The following is a 6807-nucleotide window of genomic DNA, read 5'->3' on the forward strand; positions in this document are numbered from 1 at the left end:
AGTACAGCCACTATGGAGAACAGTGTGGAGATTCCTTAAAAAACTGGAAATAGAACTGCCTTATGATCCAGCAACCCCACTGCTGGGCATACACACTGAGGAAACCAGAAGGGAAAGAGACACGTGTACCCCAATGTTCATCGCAGCACTGTTTATAATAGCCAGGACATGGAAGCAACCTAGATGTCCATCAGCAGATGAATGGATAAGAAAGCAGTGGTACATATACACAATGGAGTATTACTCAGCCATTAAAAAGAATACATTTGAATCAGTTCTAATGAGGTGGATGAAACTGGAGCCTATTATACAGAGTGAAGTAAGCCAGAAGGAAAAACACCAATACAGTATACTAACGCATATATATGGAATTTAGAAAGATGGTAACAATAACCCTGTGTACTAGACAGCAAAAGAGACACTGATGTATAGAACAGTCTTATGGACTCTGTGGGAGAGGGAGAGGGTGGGAAGATTTGGGAGAATGGCATTGAAACATGTAAAATATCACGTATGAAACGAGATGCCAGTCCAGGTTCGATGCACAATACTGGATGCTTGGGGCTAGTGCACTGGGACGACCCAGAGGGAGGGTATGGGGAGGGAGAAGGGAGGAGGGTTCAGGGAGCACATGTATACCTGTGGTGGATTCATTTTGATATTTGGCAAAACTAATACAATTATGTAAAGTTTAAAAATAAAATAAAATTTAAATTTAAAAAAAAAGAAAATAAAATTTTAAAAAAAGAGAAGAATATTCTCCACCCACTTTCCTCCACTGCACCACGCCCTTGAATTAATGACTGTGCTGGCAGTTCTCATGCATATTCAGCCTGACTCCTAATATATGAATCTGACAGATACCCTTTATTTTTTGTGGCAATTTAATTATCAATGGATTTCCTTTTTAGGGATCTTTTTATCTTGAGTTTGTTGCATCTGCATTGTATTTGTCTTGCAGTATCTGAATGACTTAGGCACTTCCCTATCTCCATCTCTTGTCCAGAACCTCTTAGAAATGAGATCTGAGTCCCACTGATCTTTTACATCTAGCACATACTACATATACCATAAATTTTATAGGATAAAATCCCCACCAAGCCCGGACCATTAAGTAGAGTTGAAGAGCTCTTCAATTTCTTGGTCATCAACTTGCTCAGGAGATGCCTTCTTTTCTGAGGCTGTGCAATGGTAGATAGAAGAAGGAAATCTCATACTTGATTTGCTCTTTAATAACTATGAAAAATCAGAACTGGTCACCCTTGCAGGATAGTTTGATAAGCATGACCAACCTCAGTACCTAAAGACTGTACCTAACTCTTATCTCCGGCACAGAGGAAGTCAGCCCCAGCACCCATGTGCTCAACAGATGTGTATGAAACATCTGAGCCCATCTCTGGGGAGACCACGTGCCCAGGACAGAGATACCTGCTCTTGTGGACCTTACAGGGGAGAGAAGAAGTAGATGACAGATAACTGCATTGGGACAAGAAGGAAAAGTGGGAGGAAGGGAAGGCTCAGTGACCACATCCATAGAGAGCGGGGCAGGCTAGGGGGAGGCTTCACAGAGAAGGTGGCATTTCAATAAGACTTTCTGCTCAAGAGGGAGAGGGAAGGGGGCACTAGCAAAGGGACTAGCATGTGCAAAGGACCTCAGGTGGGAAAATCAGTGTCCATTTGAGGAACAGAAAAACAGCAAGAAGGGGAAGTGGTTCCTAGTGGCCTAAGGATACTGGCAGGGGGCTGAATAAAAGGACCTTACTCCCTACTCCCAACAGCCACAAGATAAGAGTCATTTATACAGGGGATGCTGATTATGACACACACACATACGCAAGGGCAGGTGGGTTCCTGTAAGGCCCACCACACCTGAAAATGAACCTGAAAATGAAATTAGGGGACAGCCATTTGTGTTTCAGAAGGATTTTGCAGCTCACAGAACTTCCATAGGTCTATAATGAAAGAGTTATTTGCTTGTTTCTTTAGCAAGTACTACTGAGCACCTGTTAATTGCCAGCCTGTGGAAACACAATGATGAGCAAATCTAGAGTGGTCCTTCCTTTTGGACCTGGCTAGAGTAACAGAAGGAAGAGGGGAGGTGTTGAACAAGAATTTATATCAAAAAGTGCAGTAAACATTATTATTGAGGAAGTAGAGCTGCCATGGCACCCCACTCCAGTACTCTTGCCTGGAAAATCCCATGGACGGAGGAGCCTGGTAGGCTGCAGTCCATGGGGTCGCTAAGAGTCGGACACGACTGAGCGACTTCACTTTCACTTTTCACTTTCATGCATTGGAGAAGGAAATGGCCACCCACTCCAGTGTTCATGCCTGGAGAATCCCAGGGACGGGGGAGCCTGGTGGGCTGCCATCTCTGGGGTCGCACAGAGTCGGACAAGACTGAAGTGACTTAGCAGCAGCAGCAGAAGCTGTAGCTCCCAGAGGTATTCGACACTAACTTCTTTGTGAACTTTGTGTTCTGCAGCTCAGGGTACCATGGTGTACGCTGGAGCATCTGTCTGGAGCTCTGGAATTTCTGTGCCTTGGGGAAGAGAAGGTCACCTTCAATTCCCAATTAAATCTCTTGGCTGCCAGTCAAAGTTTGGGCTTAAAACTAAGCAGGAAAACTATCTGGGGACCATTCCTCTAGAGTGGGATGGACCTGTGGCCTTGTCTGCACCTTGGCTCTCTGATCTATGCATCCAACCTCATCTGCGTCAGCTCAGTACCTGAATCTTAGAGACTTTAAAACATTTTTCAACAGGTGAAATGGGGATGAGAATTGTGTGTCAACTTTCAATGAGCCCCTAGGAGTCACAGAATATCCCTTGGCTTACTTACTAATGAAACTTGTAATTAGAGCCCAGGGAATGTTATGCCATAGTAGATTTCAGTAGGCTGTGCAGAGCAAGGGTTTTCCTCTCTTTGTTCCCTGCAGAAAGGATACCCAAGTGCCTTCGTTGATGAGAACTAGGGGGTGGGGCTGGAGGTGGCGGTTTCAAATGGGATCTACCAATTGCCTGCTGTGAGAGACCTGTGCCATCATTTCAACTCCATTTCTAGGGCTTTTTTTGTTTGTTTTCTTAAACAGAGACAAGCTGACTGCCCGTGAGAATTGTTTATTTCTCTCCATACTCTTAAAAAGAGATCAATAGCCAAGACTTGGATAACTTGATGCTTCAGGGCAATGACTCACATCAGAGAGATGCAAGTTCAAACCCTGGCCCATCCAATTTCTTGCTGTGTGATATTCATGAATTAACTTCTCTGATCTTTTATCTACAAATGTTGTTGTTCAGTAGCTCAGTCATGTTCAACTCTTTAGCACTTCACTTTACATACCATATTTAGTTCAAGGTAAAGAGCTTGAGTGCTGGGGTAGTGTTTTGGAACTTCAAAGGGAAGGAGGACAATTCACATAAAGATGGAAAAGCAAATGTTTGGTAAACAAGTATTTACTGGGCCCAGAAGAAACGAGGGGATCCAAGACGAACTTTGATCTCAAGGCCCTTCTGCGTTTCCCCCACCACACCTGGCCCCTATTCTTTGCAGATATATCTGGTGATAGCTCTATTCATGGAGTAGGAAATGGCAACCCACTCCTGTACTCTTGCCTGGAAAATTCCATGGACAGAGGAGCCTAGTGGGCTACAGTCCATGGGGTCACGAAGAGTTGGACACAAATAAGCACAACACAGCAAATCTATTCTAGGAACAGGCCCTTTATCTAAATATATTCAGGCTGGAAAGATGTATGAGATGATCACGTAGAGAAAATGCAATTCAATGATTCCTGTCTCTTGCAGGGTACTTTATATGAGTTCGCCTTAAACCTAGAATCTTTTCTTCTCTGCCATGGTCTGTGCATGGGTTGGAAAAGAATTTTCAGACACGGACAGAATGAGAGGAAAAAAAGGTTATTAGAGTGGGAGATGCTGTTAGAACATTGGGGTCAGCTCAAGGGAGAGCCAACGTTGAATAGAGGTCCTTGGTCCATTTTTATACCCAGGATATAACGTGTGGGATAGGGGTCTTGCGGATCATTTGCTGATTGGATGAGATACATAAACTGGGTAGAGGAAGAATGAGGCAAATACCTTCCCTGGTGTGTCAGACGGTAAAGAATCTGCCTGCAATGTGGGAGACCTGAGTTCGATACCTGGGTTGGGAAGATCCCCTGGAGGAGGAAATGGCAACCCACACCAGTATTCTTGCCTGGAGAATCCCCATGGACAGAGGATCCCAAAGAGTTGGACACGACTATGTGACTAAGCACAGCACATACGGAGTAGGAGGGGAGACAGGTTATACTGCTCAGGAGGATCTGAAATTCATTAATAGTTACGACATGTGTAAGGGAAGGACAATACAGGTCTAGTTTTTCCTTCCCTACTTTCCAAGGCCCTCCCTGTTTTTTTTTCTGTTCTTTCATCCTTGGGACACCACATTCTCCTTCAAGAAACCAGGGTGGTCTAATTGCTCCCACTACCATAAACCCCTATGGCAAAGAGAAATGGAAGACATCCACCCTCCACCCTCCTTCAGGCAGCAACAACACAGGTAGCTACAACACAGATATTATGAGGCTGCAAAAGACTAAGCCGGATAACAGCAGGGGAGAGCGAAGCACCCTAAACTTTAGTACGGCACACGTATGCTCAATAGTAGCTGGAAACAGTAATAAGCAGACTCAGAAAATGTTGAGGAAACCCCACATTTCAAAAGTAAATCTTGAACACTTGCTGAGAGACAGAGAAGTCTCTATAGTTGGGTCAAGAAAGGAAGCCGCCCATGAGAAATCCCCTGCTGTGTTAGAGAGTGACATGGTACATGGGCGAGAAGGTAACTCTTTGTCAAACCACAATAATAAGTGTGTCAGCTACAAATTGGCATTTACCAAGAACATTGCCAATGACTGAACAACAAAGGCATTTGCCATCTGCCTCTAGGGAGATGGAACCCCGTGCTGGTATACCTGTTGACCTTCAACAACCCCTGAGGGAGTTCATGGTGGAATCTGGTGGATGTTTTTAAGAACGGATTTTACTATCTCAATCCTTCCATCTCCTCATATTTGAGAAGCACTAAATTCCTTCACGGTGACATCAGATCCTCATGACTAACAAAAACCTTTTGTAAAATGAGTGCTTCATGGCATTGAACTCCCCCTTCACCAAAACCTTATATATTGACTTTCCCCCACTGCCGCTTTGGAGCAGTCTCTCAGAACTGTCTGAGATGCTGCCTCCCAGGCTGCCGTCCTCATTTTGCCCCAAATAAAACTTAACTTGCAACTCTCAAGTTGCACATGTTTTTTTAGTCGACAAGTGCAGGAACTGAGGGGTGGAGGAATTGAAGAGATATTTTTTGGGTTTTTTAAAAATATTTATTTATTTGGCTGCTCTAGGTCTTAGTTGCAGCAAACAGAATCTTTAAGTTGGGGCATGTAGGATCTAGTTCCCTGACCAAGGATTGAAACTGGGCCCCCTGCACTGAGAGTGTGGACTCTTAGCCACTGGACCACCAGGGAAGTCCCAAGGAAATGATTTTAAGGGCACAAATTCATAAACAGTAGATAAATAAAGCATGCAGGTCTAATGCAGAGCCAGTAATTATAGACAATAATACTCTATTATAAATTTCATAGCTGATAAGACACTACATCATAATTGTTCCCACCACACACACACCAGAGGTGTGAGTTAACATGTAGTGCTAATCATATTGCAACATCAATGTATTGAAGAGGAAAAGTTGAAATTTTACATAACCTCCTGCTCGTTCTGCCTCTGTAACTCAGCTTGCTCCTTGCAAAGTCTGGATCACGTAGATCACATAGTCTCAGACAGTGGGGACTCACAATACTAGGAACTGGAGCTTATCTCACTCACCCTTGTCCTGCTCTTTGAAATTGCCCAGCCCCTGCAAACCTGCTTAATCATGCCTGTTGGTGTAAAGGTCATGCATCCCCTTCCCCATCTTGACTGCTGTTCCCATGGACGTGAAACCCCTTAGTTTAAATCAGCCTATTAACAGCCAGTGTTGCCCACTCTAGTCTGTCTGTAGAAACTCTGTAACCCCTTTGTTCGGGGCTCAGAGCTTGGAGTGTTAACTCCTCTGGGCCTGCCAGTGTAATAAACCTGAGTTCTCCAACTCTCCGAGTGTGGTGCGTGGTTTCTCGAATACTGGTTTTTGCAACACTTCTGGAGGCCCCAGTGAGATTCCAACCATGTCAGCCCCTTGAGCCACCACACTGGTGGCACGGCTGGGCTGGAGCAAGGAACCCCAAGACAAACAAGGAGGCGTGCCACCTGACGGTATTCTGGGTTCTCTTCCCGACTGGTGTCCCGACTCTATGGACGGCCAAGCCCCTGGACCAACTCACCGGGAATGGCCACAGGATCAGGTAAGGCCCTGGGCCAGTCCCCAGTCAGATCCTACTCCAAAGGGTAGAAGAGGAGACTGATCACCTCCGTGGAGCTCCCAGGAAGGGAGCATCAGATAGGGAGAACTGGGGACTCAAGAGAAGGAAGGCATTGTGACTGATAACCTCCGTGGAGCTCCCAGGAAGGGAGCAACAGTTAAGGAAACCCGAGGACCCTGGAGAAGGGAGGCATTGTGATAGCCTCTGAATGATTGTGAGTGCGTGATTGCTGATTGAACAGAGTGAGAGAAACTTCTTTTCTTTTTGGAAACTGTAAAACCAATTCTTTTTGCACATGTGATTAAAAACAACTAGCTTATTGAATGGCAACCCATTCCAGTATTCTTGCCTGAAGAATCCCATGGATGGAGGACCCTGGTATC

This window comes from Bison bison, unplaced genomic scaffold (genome assembly GCF_000754665.1).
Source record: "Bison bison bison isolate TAMUID 2011002044 unplaced genomic scaffold, Bison_UMD1.0 scf7180017864221, whole genome shotgun sequence".
Lineage (NCBI taxonomy): Eukaryota > Metazoa > Chordata > Mammalia > Artiodactyla > Bovidae > Bison > Bison bison.